Genomic DNA, 16,349 nt, shown 5'->3' with positions numbered 1-16,349 from the left:
GGGGTGCGGATTTCAGACTCCGCCCAGTTCCGCCCACCAGGGTGGGAGGTAACTGAGCGGCGCGTACCTCAGAGCTGAGACCAGACAGATTCTGCTCTCGCTTTTCCACCTCTGAGGGAAAGGCTGGAGATCCTCGAGGCTAGGCTTCTCTTGCCCGATCCTCCCCATCCCACGCATGAGTCCGGATTTTCAGTAACATTTGCGTTGTCTTCACCTGGCACAGCGGGCCAGCCCCGGACCCCTCTGTCATGCACCTGCAGAAAACGCACCTGTGCCCCTTCCGGGCATCTGTGTCTTTCTAGTGAAAACGTTCTTGATGTGTTCATAGTCCATTCGCTCTGAAAACGAATTTGCTTTTGGTTCTGTGAACTATGTCACTGTTTTGTTTTTTTTTAACCCCCCCCCCCCAAAAGGAACTGAAAAGTTAAGAGAAGGAAGAAATTACGTTCAGGAGCAGCGGAAATGATACGGTAGCTTGTGAGGGAAGAAACATCCTTCTCCAGTTTACAAAAGGTGGTCGCGTGGAGTACAAAAGGATAGACAATCTGGCTCTTTTATGTGTAGCTTCCTGCACACCATGCCCTCCTGGAAGCCTGGGGGCTCTTATTTCAGAGACTGCCTCCATCATTCCCCCTCCAGCCTCTCCCTTACTGATGGACAAACCAAACTCGAATTATTAGCTAGTTAACTTGGAGCTATAGAGACTCTGGGTCCTCCTTTCCTGTGGTCCCACATGTGTCGGGGAAAGCGGGCATTCTGGGTAATGGGTTACTGCTTTCTCTCAGGCTATGCCTTCCCCTAGACTGTACTTTTGAGAATGGCTGGTAAGAGTTTTCAAATCTTAGCATAAGGATCCCCTAAGGAGTTTATTTAAAATGCCAATTCCTACACCCCCGGCAGAGATACTCTGATTAAGTGGGAATGGCCCGGAAATGCATGAGGCTGCATTCTTAATTGGCCATGCAGGTCATTCTGATATAGTAATCCCCGAATCCCACACCTTCAAACTGAGAGATGAGGGTCTGCTAAAACCCCCAGGGGCCGACACACTCGTGCTGCAAAGTCAGAATTAGCATTCCTTGTTTCCTGGGGCTCATTTGGCAGGTCAAATAATTCCCAGAGGGTCTGCGGCATTTATCCATCCAGTGATTACTACTTAGAACTACCCTTCACGTTTCCCTAGGCAGTCTTTAACTACTAGGCAAGATAACAGTATTAATAGACCAGTGTTGATAGATCATTAACCTTTATGGATTATGCTTAATACTGATTTAGTATCTCGACTTCAAAAACCAGCATCTGTGACTTGTGATAACCACTTGTGTATTGCGTCTTACATGCCCAACATACGGAAGCAGACAATGAGCTTTTTTCTTTAGGACAGGCATCACTCAGTTCAACAATAGTTGTGAGGCATTTGCTGCATGTTAACAAGCATTTGGTTGGTCAAGGCTGCAAAGAGTAACAATGGTCGCTGGCCTCCCAGAACAGCAGAGGAAGACCCAGGAAACCGAGGCAGGGCAGGCCAGGAGGGGTGCACTGTGCAACAGTGGGCCAGAGAAAAGGACGCTTTGAGGGCGAGGGGCGCTGCCAAAGGTCAGACTCTAAGCCTGAAACAGGGTATTCAGAATTGAAGGTGATTTTGGGGCAGCCGGCTGGCTCAGTAGAGCATGCAACTCTTGATCTCAGGGTTGTGAGTTCGAGCCCCTCATGTGCTGTAGGTTGAACTTAGAATAAAAATTTAAATTTCTCAAACTAATCAATTAATTTTAAAAAATAAAAAATTGGAGATGATCTGGGCCTTGCTCATTGATGGGGACAAATCTTCTAAGGTTTGAGCAAAGCATAGAAACTAGGGCTCACCAGCCCCCTCCCCTCCCCCACCCCAGGCAGAGGGGCCAGCATTTGCAAAGCCACAGAGACGGGGAGTGGGTGTTGGCAAAGAAAAGAGGGACAGAGAAGGTGGTGGGAGATGAGCCTGGCAGGATAACCAGTGGAGGCCAAATCATGGAGGCCCTGAATACTGGACAGAAGAGATCAAGGTGCGTCGTAGGGGGCATGGGAGCCATTGATGATTCCAAAGGAAGAGAATCCCAGGATCTACACTGATGGGAAAGGAGGCCTTTGCAGAGTGTAGAGAAAGAATCTGAAGGGATAATAAAAGTCACTTTTCAAGGTCAAGCTGTAAGCCTGCAAAGAACAAAACACAAAAGAGGAATTAAAATCTGGTTTTGCTGCTATTCAGATTTTCCAAACGATTTTGCTTGAGGTGGGCAGGGATGAGGGATGAGGTAGGAGGGCAGAGTGGATAAATGCAAAGTGATCAGGGAAGCCTTTTAAATGTGTCAAACCCAGGTAATCCTTTTGGTGTGTTAAGTGCTCCCAACCTTACTCTCCCCCTTTCCTTCCCTTTTTTGGTTATGGGCCTGTAAGTCCCAATCCAGGCAGGAATGAGATGAGCAGGTAAAAGTACATTACAGTTTCCGGTCCGCTGACAGTCTTGGTTTCAGTGCCACTGAGGCACTGCCCTGGGGCCTGGGCCTCCCGCTGCTGTCAGGTTGGGGCCTGTGGCATAGCTGAGCTCCAAGAAGGCTGAGCAGAGAGTGCGAAGCAGTTTCTTGTGGGAAAGCCACGGGTAGGTACCCGGATATTCTGGAAAAGTGCCTTGATCTCCAGAGTTCTGAATCTGCTTTGGACTATCTTCTCCCACCCTTTGTTCCCAGTGTAAACGAACTGTTAGCTGGTGGCACTTGCTGTTGCTGGAGGGGGGGGGGGGTGACTGAGTAAGCAGACATCAACTTTCCACTCACATTCCCGATTCTTTCTTTTTCCTCTTGGCTCTGACATCCCCCAGGCCCTCTTGAATGTTCCACGCTTCCCAGCAGCCCATACCTAAAGCAGGGTCACCAGACTTGGGTTTAAACTTTCAGGTGTTCTTGGTGCTTCCCCTCTCCACTCCACTCTGCCCCCCTCTTCTCAAGGCTGGGACTCTGGGTTCTCTAATCAGACAGCTCAAAGGCAGGTGCCTGTGGGCTTTGATGAGCACTCAGCCCCTCCCCCACCCTCCCTTGAAGCCACAGGCAATGATTCGAGATCACCAGGTTCCTTCCAGTGGAATGATTGCCGGGTAGGGAAGGGAGGACCGATATTTCGTGGTAGAAACCAGCCAGCTTGATGGTCCTGTGCACACAGGACAGCCATCGGGGTACTTCGTGTTGGAGCACCTCCACCCTGCACCCCTGTGATTTCAGATCCGCTCCAGCCTTGGCTGGAAGGCAAGAGAAGCTGTGTAAATGAAGTCACCTTAGAATATAGTCTATGTGGATGCTTATATTTTGTGAACTTCATGATGGATATGGCCTGTCGTATTTTTCAAAACGTGTGTATTAGGTGCAAAAATCATTACGAAGTGGTATTTCATTAAAAAAAAAAATCCATGTGATACCTGTTTAGTTTGAGTCTTACGTTTGGCTAATACATTCTAAAGTTATCTAGACCAGTGCTGTGCAATAGAACTTTCTACGAGGATGGGGTTGCTCTATGTCTGTGCTGCAAAGTATAGTAGCCACTAACCAGAGGTGACTATGGCGCCCTTTAAATGTGGCAAGTGCAACCTAGGAACTCGGTTTTTAATTTTATTTAAGCTGAATTTGGAGCACCTGGGTGGCTCAGTTCGTTGGGTGTCGACTTCGGCTCAAGTCATGATCTCACGGTTTGTGGGTTCGAGACCCGCATCGGCTCTGTGCTGACAGCTCAGAGCCTGGAGCCTGCTTTGGATTCTTAGTCTCCCACTCTGCTCCGCCCCCATTCAGGCTCTGTCTCTCAAAAATAAATAAAATTTTTAAAAAATATAAAGTTAAATACCCACACACAGCTAGAGGCTGCTGTAGCCACAGTGCAGTTCTAGAGAGGCCTGTGATGCAGTTAAGGCTGAATTAAGCTCTGCACACACTTTTTATTTTTCCTGCAGTGGTTAAGGGTATAGACTCTTGTGGCCAACTGCTTAGGTTTGATTCCACTTAGGAGCTGTGTGGCATTGGCAAGTTACTTAAACTCTCTGAGCCTCATCTGTGAAATAGGCGTAGTAACTGTCTCTACCTGAAGATTCTTATGAGGATCAGACAAGTTCATGGATATAAAGTCTGGCAACGATGTCCAGCATTCCATCAGGACATTATATTATATTGAAGCAACGGGAAGCCCTGAGCACAGAAGCGTCTGTCCCCAAGGTGAGGTCTGTCAACCTCCCATTATGGATGCGTTTCCCCACTTCCCTGTATTGTTGGGATTTTATGGAAGCTGCCTGCGTCGGCCTGAGCATGTAGTAACTAGGTCTCCAGCCCCTGTCCCCTCGCCAGGGGAGGGAGGAGAGGGCCCCCATCCAGGACCCCACCCAGCGTCGCCTCATTAGAATAAAAGGTGCTCCTTGGGAGCCTGGGTGGGCAGTCGGTTAAGGGTCCAACCTCGGCTAAGGTCATGACGCATGGTTTATGGATTCGAGCCCCATCGGGCTCTGTGCTGACAGTTCAGAGCCTGGAGCCTGCTTCAGATCCTTTGCCTCTCTCTCTCTCTCCCTCCCTCCCTGTTTCCCACTCATGGTCTGTCTCTCTGTCTCTCAAAAATAAATAAACAACAACAACAAAAAGAATAAAAGAAGCTCCTATTGCTCTTATCACTCACAAGTTTCTAAGGGTTTAGGAGTCCTTAGAGTTAAGGTCAAAGACAAATATTAGAGTGAGAGATGTTCTCAATGTTAAGAACTGAGGAAACTCTAAGGGTTTTGGGAGCTCTGTTTTGGGGACAGGGTGCAGAGACCCCTATGTGTACTTTGTATGATCTCATAGTGCCCGTCTGTCACAGGAGGTCACAGTCTGTCCCAGGAGGTCACAGCGAGAAGACTATGCACCAGGGAGCGGGTTCTCCCTAGACTGAATCTGCTGGCACCTTGGTCTTGGCATTCCCAGCCTCCAGCACTGCGAGAAATAAACGCTTGTTGTTTAAGCCACCCAGTCTCTGGATGTTTTTGTTACAGGAGCCGGAATGCGCTAAGAGACCAGCGTAAGGAGGGAAAATTCTCCAGCAGGGAACCCCGCGCCGGCACCTTCTCGTGTTGACGCTGAAATGTGAACCTTCACCATTGCTCCCTAGAAACACTCATGCACTTAATTCTCAAGATTATTTTATGTTAAAAACAACAATCCACAAAGCCCATCTTTAACTCTCCAAACGCCTGTTTGTCATAAAAGCAACGGCACCAGAACTGTATCTTTGCAGATGCCCATCACACGCTGTCCTTGTAAGCAGCCCAGACGGTGGCAGGAAATTTGATAGCTGTCATATGTTGTCGTCTACTTTGACCAAAGTGTCATCTTCTACCAAAACGTTCAGGTCACAGACATTTATCTTCACGTGAATGATGCTAAGTGTCTTCGCACGTGTTTATACACATTTGTGTTGCCTTTTCTGCCAGCTGTCCGGTCTTTGCCCACATTCTATGGCCCTGTTGGGCTCATTGATTTGAACGTCCTTATTTCTATTTTGCATCAATTAACCCTTTATTTGTGATGTGAATTTCAAGTATTCCCTGGTTTATTTGCATTTTGATTAGCTTATGTTTTTGTTTGTTTTGGGGGTTTTTTTGCTATGCAAAAATCTTTGTTTTGTGTGTTTTGTTTTATATATAATCCAATTATTTCTATAAATATGTTTTTTGCACATCAGTATTTTATATACATAATTGAGTTGAGATGCCATTTCTATAATATGCTACATTTCTATATTTTCTGGACTCTCCGCTCTGTCCCATGGATGTGTCTGCCTATTCGTTCCCCATGAACATACTGTTTGAATTATTGGGGTTTTTATTTGTACTTCAATGTCTGGGAGGGGCAAGTCTCCACTCGTTGGTCTTATTTTGTCAAATAAGGACATTGAAAGGATAAAAAGTCCCTGCTATACTATCATTTCATTAAAACAGGACATTAATACCCCAACAGTAAGAAAGGCAAAATCTCACAAAAAAGGATGATCCTTTAAGCTGAATAATTTAGCCTTATGAAAAATGTGGGACAATGCTATTATTTGCCTCATTTTGCTGCACACCCATAAGAAGACACTGGTATTAGGGAACTGAAGTTGGCTTGATGGGACTCAAACATGGTGTTTCACATGTCAAGAATGGGGGGGGGGCCCGTAGAGGGGTTCACTGGCTAATCAGCTGCAGACCCAGGACTAGAACCCGAGTCCTAGGCTCTCCAGTCTCTTCCTCCCTCACTGCACCAAGTCCCACCACAGCCTACATTCAACATCCACCACCGGCTTCTGAGCTCTTGCCCTTGCAACATCATCTCCCTCCCTTCCCACAGCAGCTCTGCATGGAAACTGTTCTGTCTTCATTTTATAAACACAGAAACGGAGGCTCAAGGAAGTTCAGTAATTTGCTCAGGGCCAATTTGGTGTGTAAGTGGCAGAGCCTGGATTCAACCCCAGATATAACTGACTCCAAAGTCCTCTCTCTCTCTCTGTATATATATATATGTATATGTGTATATATATATACATATACATATATACTTTTTTAAATTTATTTTTTTAATAATCTCTACACCCAACACACTCACAACCCTGAGATCAAGAGTCACATGCTCCTCTGACTAAACCAGCCAGGGACCCCCCTCTATATATTTTAAATCCAGTTCTCGATATATCAGTAGGCAAGAATTCTTTTACTTTTAAATTCTGTATTCATTTTGTAGCATAGATGGTAATGTTCTCTGAGTCTGGAGTAGCGGAACAGCATTAGCTTGTCAATCCTCACAGTTGCCTGCAATGTACCATCTTTCTTTCCCTGGGTACCCTTAGTACGTCATTTCTTTTTTTTTTTTTTTAGTTTTTATTTATTTATTTGTTTATTTATTTATTTTGAACGAGAGAGAGCGAGCAAGAGCAAGCATGAGTGAGGGAGGGAGAGAGAAAGAGAGGAAGAAAGAGAATCCCAGGCAGGCTCCACACTGTCAGGGTGGAGCTGGACGTAGGGCTCCAACTCACAAACTGAGATCCTGACCTGAGCCGAAATCAAGAATCGGACGCTTGACCAACTGAGTCACCCAGGCGCCTCCACTTAGTACCTAATTTCTTAGGCAGCTATTGAATCAGTCAGGGTCCAATCAGGAGACAGACGCCACACCAGTTACCGGAACAGAAAATGTAATACAAAGAATTGGATGGGGGCGCCTGGTTGGCTCAGTCGGTTAAGCGTCTGACTTTGGCTCAGTTCATGACCTCATGGTTTGTGGGTTCAAGCCCCACATTGGGCTCTGTGCTGACAGCTCAGAGCTTGGAGGCTGTTTCAGAATCTGTGTCTTCCTCTCTGACCCTCCCCTGCTCATGCTGTCTCTGTCTCTCAAAAGTAAATAAAAAACATAAAAACATTAAAAAAAAAAATTGGTAACTAGGTGGAAAGTTGTTGACCAGGCCCCTGAAAGGGTATGGCGAGAATGCGGAAGTATCATAGAGACAGCATCTGTGAGAAGCAGCTCCCACCCGAGGGCTGGGGGAAGACCAGGAAGAGGGTGGAATTATTAAAACTTAGATGTTACTAAGGCCCTGGGGACCTGAAACTCAGAGATGCTGCACCTAAAACTGGCAGTTGGAGGAGAAGCCCCATGCAACTGGGACCTAAAGCCCGAACTCACGTGGGAGAGGCGGTGCCTGGGTGGCTCCGTGGGTTAAGCGTCTACCTCTTGGTTTCAGGCCTGATCTCACAGTTCATGGGTTCAAGTCCCATTTCAGGCTTTATGCTGACAGCACGGAGCCTGCTTGGGATTCTCTGTCTCTCCCTCTCTCTCTGCCCCGCCTCCACTCGTGCTCTCTCTGTCCGTCTCAAAATAAGTGAATAAACTTTAAAAAAAAGTATTTCAGCATGCCAAAAATATGTTAGAAGTTCCTGTCCAATGTGGAGCCTAAGCATCCACACTCATCTCCTCTCGGTGCCAGGGCTTAGGCAGCAAGCACCAAGAATGAGGGTGCTGTGGGCAGCAACCGGACAGAGTCATCAGAAAACTATATAAGATGCTACAGACGCCCTGCAGCATTTGCCCCAGATGGAGCCCTAACAGTGAGAGGTCTGGCGGTGGGGAGAGGGGGGCGGGGAGTACAGGACAGAGAAGAAACACTCCGTCTACAAGGACAGGGAGGGAAAATAAGGAAGGGCATCTCAGCCCCGAGTGTCAAGTCCTGCTTGCCTTTGCCTATAGCACAAGGCAGCCTGTGGGCCCATCACCTGCACACCTGAAGGGGAGGCCGTGGACAGCCCCAGCTCACCTCCTCAGAGCCAAAAATCACCCCACACATTCTGGGGACAGTAAGCCTTTGGGGAAACAGACCCACACAACTGCAAAGGAAAATCCACACCAGCTCTCCATCGTCGGCGATACCGCTCTTTATTCCTAGCTGGGCTCCGTCTGCCAAGAACCGCAAAGCACTCGGGGAAATCCGTCTGCATAAAACAGAAAGACAAATTGGTGAGATGAAATGGAACACACAGGATAATGTAGACAAAGAGGGCCAGGGTCCACAAGGGTTGTTTAAGTTATTATCTCTATGTGTATGGATGCTTGAAATTTTCATAATAAAATGTGGAAAAAAATCTCCTAAAGGTAGGAAAGGGTGTTGAGTACTTAGTATGTGCTAAGTACATATATAGAGCAAGTTACAGAGAGACTCCGTGCAAAGGAGTCAGAGCGAGAAGCCAACAGTAGAAAAGTGTGACAGATGGATATGATAATGGAGGGAGCCACAAGGGTCAGGATTAAGGAGGAGGTGAGAGAACCAGGGAAGGGGCTGGAAGCATGAAGGGTGGCCCTAAAAGTGGCAGAGACCCCAGAGCCCAGGCCTGACCCCGTGCCCCGAGTGGGCCAAGGGAAATAAAAGAGTTCAAAGGAGGCAGAGATCAACAACTTTTCAATCCAAACTACGGTAGCTGCTGGGCCAGCCCCCCAATTACCAAGACCAAGTGCAAAGTGAAAATGCAGGGACTCCCTTGCTCAAAGAGCAAAGAGAAGTCCCGTTAAAGGGACAATTTTTTACCATTTTTATGTCACGCAACACCCACCTTAAATGCAAATATAAGAGCATTTAACTTGTATGGGAATCACTGGTACTATACAATTTGTATCTCATAGCTTGTACACAAATATGCATTTTATTCTTTCAAGACAGTGGAAATGCTGCACAAAACTAACTCAACTGTTTGTATTTCATTGATTGATAGACACGCATTCCGTGCCTTCATGAATGGGATCGGAGTCCCTACAAGAAGAGGCCAGAGAGCCGGTTCGCGCTCTCCCCACCATGGGAGGGTGCAGAAGGAGACGGCCATAACCGGAAACAGGGCCTTCATCAGCCCCGACCACGATGGCGCCGTGACCTGGGGCCTCTGGCCTCCAGAACTGAGAACTCAGTGTCTGTGGTTGATAAGCCACAAGGTGTACGGTCTTTTATTTCATCAACCAGAACAGATGAAGACAGCAAGTCATGAAGCTGTTTTCTCTTGCTCCAAGCCCGCCCCTCTAGGGGTGGCATTGGGAGGCCACAGACGGCCTCTCTGCAGCGCGAGCTGCTACCTGGAGGGGGTGAGGGGGCTCGCTCCTTCCTGTCTACTTCCTGTTCCCGCACCATCTCCGATCGAGACACTTCCGCACCTCAGCAGAGCAGCAGCTGGGTCTGGTTTGCAGTTCCTTCCAACCTTCAGATGCCCGGCTCTGTCGGGAGCCGCTCTGAACTCACAAGTTGAGAATACTCCTTGGGAGGTAGGGCAGGTTTGCAAGGCCTCCTGCCGCCAGATGATGACCCATAACCACCCCGACTCCACCAAATCCACCCGGTTTTGCTTGAGCACTTGAGCATGGCCCCCCAAGGCACCTTGTTAATTGGTATCAAGAGTGCCTTGTCCCCTTATTCTGGCCCTAATATATGCTGATTGCACCTTGTGAAGGAACTTATTGGAGGAACTTCTTTTGTGATTATGGGAGCAAACACTGCATTTCCTGAGAATCCGGTTTTTCTTATACTTCCTTTAAGCAGACAGGCTATTGGCTCTTGCTCACAAAGAACTAACTTTTGCCTTTGCTATGCTAAAAACATTGTCTTGTACTTGAATGCTAAAGATATCTTCCTTCCCCGTATGATGAGTATCTAAATCTCTCTCTCTCAAAATAAGGAAACTTAAAAATATTTAAACATCTGTATATTAAAAAAAGAAAAACTTCAAAAGGGAAAACAAACTCAGACAAATTTCCAAAAGTATAGTAATCACAGGTTACTATCTATAGTATCTAATGTGTTCTTACAATCAGTCATACAATGTTGATAGTTCATAATTACACATTAAAAAAATGTTCATCCTCTCCGGTAATCAAGATGTCATGGGGTTATTTCTGCCTACTAAACAGGAAAGGCTTTAAAAATTAAATACAATGCCTAATATTATTAAGGATGTGGTAAGATGGACATTGAGGACTTGGGAGTGTATGATTTGGACAAGCTTCTGAAATTCATTTTGTCAATTTCCAAGAAGCATTTTAAAAGCATCCATTACCCTTTGCCTAGTAACCTCTTCTGGGAATCTATGCTAAGGAAAAAAAAATCAGAAATGCAACTATATGCTTATATATTGTTATATATAAAGGTATTTGTTGCTTAGTTATAGAAGAGAAAATTCTAAAGAAATCTTGACTCTAACAATGAATGCTTAGATGAATAATGGAATAAACAATGCAATATTATGTAGCCATAAAAAACATCATTTTATAAATAGTATTTTAAAACACAAAGAGTAGGGAGCCAGGGTGGCTCAGTAAGTGGACTGTCTCAATCTTGATTTTGGCTCAGGTCACAATCCCACGATCATAGGATCGAGTCCCAAGTTGAGCTCCTAGCTGAGCATGGAGCCTGCTTAAGATTCTCTCTCCCTCTCTCTCTCTCTCTCTCTCTCTCTCTCTCTCTTTGCACCTCTCCCCTGCTCACATGCTCTTTCTCTCTAAAATAAGAAATAGTAAAAAATTAAAAACACAAGGAAATGGGGTCTGTGGGTGGCTCAGTCACTTAAGTGTCAGACTTCAGCTCAGGTCATAATCTCACGGTTCATGGGGTTGAGCTCCGCTTCAGGCTCTGTGCCGACAGTTCAGAGCCTGGAACCTGCTTCAGATTGGGTCTCCCTCTCTCTCTGCCCAGCCCCCCTTTCGTGCTCTGTCTCTGTCTCTTAAAAATAAACATAAAAAATAAAAAAATAAAAACACAAGGAAATACTTGCAATATAATGTGAAGCAAAATAAATGGGAGATCCAAACTGAATGAATCCAGTAATATACTTAATCTTACTAAAAAGACTGGAAAGAAATATACCAAAATACTGAATTGTTGCTATGTCTGGATCATGAGGTTGCAAGTGATTTTAATTTTCTTATTTATCCTTTGTTTTCAAATTATCTATACAGGGAAAGACTATATTTATAATGAGAAAGTTAAAAATATCAAAAATGTGCCTCACACATCTCCCCACCAACGCTGAATGTGGTGCTAGTAAGAAGCCTCACTTTTCCAATGAGCTATAGGATCATGTTTCAACTCTCTTGCTGGGGAATGACTGATTTTCCAGGAGTGGGGGACAAATGAGCATGTTACCAGGGAGGAGGTTACATTAAGGCCATTCAGTAAAAAGCACTACCTGTGAGGGGTGGCTGGGTAGCTCAGTTGGTTAAGTGTCCAACTTCAGCTCAGGTCATGATCTTGCAGTTCGTGAGTTCAAGCCCCATGTTCGGCTCTGTGCTGACAGCTTGGAGCCTGGAACCTGCTTCAGATTCTGTGTCTCCGTCTCCCCCTACCCCTTCCCCTCTTGTACTCTGTCTCTCTCTCTCTCTCTCTCAAAATAAATAAACATGAAAAAATTCTTTAAAAAAAAAGGTACCACCTGTGAGACAAATCCCATAGGAGATCTGGAGCATGCAGCAGATTAGGAACTTAAATATCTAGTAAGCCCAAATGTACATTAATGAGCCTGAGGGGTGGGAGGGGAGAGAAAAAGAGATTTGTATTATTATGTGTATCATTAGTTCATTTCTTTTTACAACTGTGGTCTATTCCATTGATTGAGTATACCTTAGAGTTTGCTTATCTATTCTTCTTTTGACAGGTATTTGGAATCTTTCCGGTCTGAGGACATTATGGATAAAGATATTAAGAGCAGTGTGTGTGTATACATTTGCTTACATTTCTCTTTTCTTCATTTTTTTAATGTTTATTTATTTTTGAGAGACAGAGACAGACAGATAGAACATGAACAGGGGAGGAGCAGAGAAAGAAGAAGACACAGAATCCGAAGCAGGCTCCAGGTTCTGAGCTGTCAGCACAGAGCCCAATGTGGGCTCAAACCCACAAACCATGAGAACATGACCTGAGCCAAAGTCAGATGCCTAACCGACTGAGCCACCCAGGCGCCCTGCTCACATTTCTCTTGAGTGTGTAATTAGGAGTGCGTATCTGGGCTTGTGTAGGTGGAGCTTGACTTAACTGGCCATGTCCAAAAAATAGTTGTATCCCTTTTTCGGCCAGCAATGCAGGAGTGTGAGAAAGAGATCTTTTATTACTTCCACAATGACTTTTTATTGATTGACTTTTCAATCTGATCAAATAAAAATAACAAAATCTGAAATGAAATCGCCTGTCTGGAAATTCGCCCGAAAGGCAGGCGATGAGCTGCTGAGAACCTCTAGCATCAGGGTTCCACTTGAGTTTTCCAGGACAGCAAAATGTTTGTCAACCTTGGCACAGCCTTCAGTGGATTGAGCCACAGGATCGATTTCTCTTTCTCTTTTTTTTTCTCTGCCTATAACTCAAACCTCAGGAGAAGGAGAGAGTGTTAGAAACATGAAATTGTATTAAAATCCATTCATAACAAGCACATATTATACATGTGTGAGCAACACCTTGCTGGACGCAATGGTAAAGAAGAAAGATGTGGCAGATTCCATTCTTGTCCTCAAGTTGCTCACACCCTCGCTGATGGATACAGCTCTGCCCGCCATGTAAAGACTGACTCTGTTCTGGATCCTGTCCTTTATTTTCTATGCTCTATGTCACTTGCTCTTCTGGGTCATCTCATCCACATCCCTGATTTCAACTACCCATCACACATCCCTCCCAAATCACCACACCCGGTCTGAGCTCCAGATCAGTCTTCCAACTGCTTTTATCCTCAACTCCTCTCTGATGTTCATGCTTACATATAATCCATCAGCAATTTTTGTTAACTTTGCTTCTAGAATACAGGCAGGATCATACAAATTTCACCACATCCTTCCCTACGACCCTTGTGGAAGCCACTATGGTGCCTGGTCTGCATTACGGCAAGAGCGCTACCAAACCATAATTGCTCTCTTCTTGCCTTTGCCTGCCCTGTATTTATTTCCCTTTCTTTTGGTGATCGAAACTTGAGTTACCTTTGGTGAAAGGGACCTTCAGGGTTCCAGGTTAATCTGAGATGCACTTGGCAAAGGTTAATCACAAAGATAGAGGCAGGGTTGAGGGGAACAAGAAGGAATGGAAGTATGGTACCCTGAGGCTGCCAGCAGAGGGAAGCCATGACCACCTGGAGGCCAAGAGAAGAAAGATGTTAACGGAACTAGGGGAGAGATTGTGCGAGAAGGAAGCCTCAGGAGATACATGCAGCCAACACACAGCAACCTGGGAGGGAAGGAGCCTGTGGATGAAAACCCCCACTTCATCTTCTCCCACCCACTCTGATCTCCTACTCATGTCGTCCTGTGGAAAAATTCAACTGGAAGCCAGAGGGAAAGGGATCCACCGAGGCACTCCATGCCGGTCGGCCTCCTGAGGTACAAATCAGGAAGGAAAAGGGTAGAGAGTCCATCATCTCCAGGGACCAACAGAAAATACCTCCCACGGGAAGCTCTCTTCTCAGTCTGTGAGATTTGAGAGGTGCTGCTGTTGCTGCCGCTCCAGAAGGGAGCAGGGGTCCAGGCCTGGGCTGACAGAGGACCCCCGCCCCTTCTCAAGAGGGCAGGCGGTTTACCGACTTGCCAATAACCCGAGTCAACAAGAGGCAGTTCCAGACGTTTGTTGACAGTCGCGAGGAAAAGGGGCTCTTTCTGCGGGTGAGGATGTGATTTGAGGTTGTAAGCAACCATTCTGCCGCCTCACGGAGAAAGGCAGCCTGAGAATGAAAAGTCAACACAAAGGACCACTGTCAGGAAGTGGTGAATAAAAACTGCATCTCGGGTGTCTGGCGGGCCCAGTCAGTGGCACGTGTGACTCCTGATCTTGGGGTTGTGAGTTCGAACCTCATGTTGGGTGGAGAGAGCACTTAAAAATAAAATCTTAACCAAACAACAAAAAGGACTAAATCCTGATATCATAGTTTTAAGCCCTTGGATCCAGTCTGACTGGAGCCCATACGGTTCCTGTTACACGAAATAATGAGTTTCATTTGTTGCTTAGCCCAGTTTGATATACTGCAGAAAAAAAAATCTTAATATTTAATACTCACCCCCAGAGACCAACACGTACTCACATGTCTGCTGTTGTTACTATGAAGTGCCCTTTCCCGTATTCTCCACCTAGAAAACTCCTATGAAATACTGTCTTATCTGCAAATCTTTCCATTTTCCCAACAGAATTGCTCACTTCCGCCTGTTTTGTCAGGCATTTACTTTGCAAATGCTCTAGTAGCCCATGTATAAAATTGTGCCACAATTACTCCTTCGCTTATCTGTCTCCTCTGTGAGCCCCTGAAGGTGTAGATTTTGTGGAAGTTATTATTAACGGCCGGGCGCCCAGCCTAATACCTCCCGGGGATCTTTGGGATAAACAAGGCTAAATGGGTCTTTTAACCTTAGGACCTCCCAGAAACATTTCTGTGTTCATGTGCACCATGGATGTGAACATAGTCCACGGTGCAGTACAGAATGCAGCAGTTCCTGAACTATTTTACCTAAAAGCTCAATTTTTGCCCAAGTTGCTGGGTTAGCGGCATCTAGAAAAGAAAAATTACTGCGGGCAGTTCTTAGGGTGACTTTCATGAAATAAGTGGCTCTCCATAAATATTTGTTAGATGAATGAAAGGGAAAACTTGGTTAACAGGGGCAGCAGGATTGTAAGCAGCAGAAACAACAGAAGCAATGAGCAGGAGGCGGGAGAAATGATCTTTCTGATGCTGCAGGGTCAACGGTCAGGGTGACTGGACCGTAATCCACCCCCATTTCCTTAGTGTAAATCTAACAGCGATTACATGTCTTTCAGGCACTGTAATCCTTCTTCCTCCATACCCAGGCTGCTGAGCGTCTGACGGCACTGCCTGCAGGATTTTGACCTTCAATTTGCTTTACTTTGCCTCTGAGGCGAAGGGGTGGGTGTTCAAAATCCATTTTCTTCCAACCGCAAGACAAATTCCTTTCCTGTTCTATGGCTCTATCCCTCCCCATGAAGTAAGGAGCAGACACGGGCTCACTTCCAAGCTTGGCTCTGATGACTTATAAAAAAATTAAAAGAAAACATAATAAAATAATAATATCTGCAAAGAAAGCCCCAGGCCTACCACTGTAATGTTGGGCAACTCATTGAACAGTTTAGGTACTTGCTCTCCCTTGCTCATTACGTCCCACTGTCTCCCTGGGCTCTGGTGCATCAAGCAAGACTGTGCGTGAGAAGTACTTTGTAAACGCAAAGTAAAGCACTAAAAAGGTAAATATTATTAACATTGTACCTAAAGGGAGGTGGAGGGGAGGAGGCGCGGAGGAGAAGGGGGGAAGGGGAGAGTAGGGGGAGGAGGAGGAGGGGAGGAAGCGGAAGAGGAGGCGGGAGGCGGCAGCGGAACCCCACCGCGGTTCATAGCCCAGGATGTGGAGCCGCACCCCGGCTGCTACCTGGAGTTCGGCTACCTAGTAGCCGCCTCTCCTCGGGCAATTAAGCACGTGGAAGCCCTCCCCGTCTATAAAAGCGGGCTAATAATATCCGGTTCGCCAGTCGCCGTGAGGTTAAACCAGGTGAAGCTCGCCAAGCGCGCGGCGTAGTGTACATAGTAACTGGCGCTCAGTTAACGTCCCTAATACCTCCACCCACTACTCTTGTGACCTGGAGCTAACCAGAGATTAACTATTTCTGGCCACCGTGGGAGACCAGAAGGGCGCCAAGGGTGCTGTCATGGGGGTTCCTAAAGCCCCCGCCCCGGCGCAGCACCCCAGAGCAGCAGCCCCAATGCCCCCCAACGCTCGGAACGAGCAAACCCAGCGGGGCCGGAAAAGTGCGCGCACGCGCAAGGTCAGACCCCGCCCCGA

The sequence above is a fragment of the Suricata suricatta genome, chromosome 8, assembly GCF_006229205.1.
Source record: "Suricata suricatta isolate VVHF042 chromosome 8, meerkat_22Aug2017_6uvM2_HiC, whole genome shotgun sequence".
Classification (NCBI taxonomy): Eukaryota; Metazoa; Chordata; class Mammalia; order Carnivora; family Herpestidae; genus Suricata; species Suricata suricatta.
Note: the sequence above shows the minus strand (reverse complement) of the source record.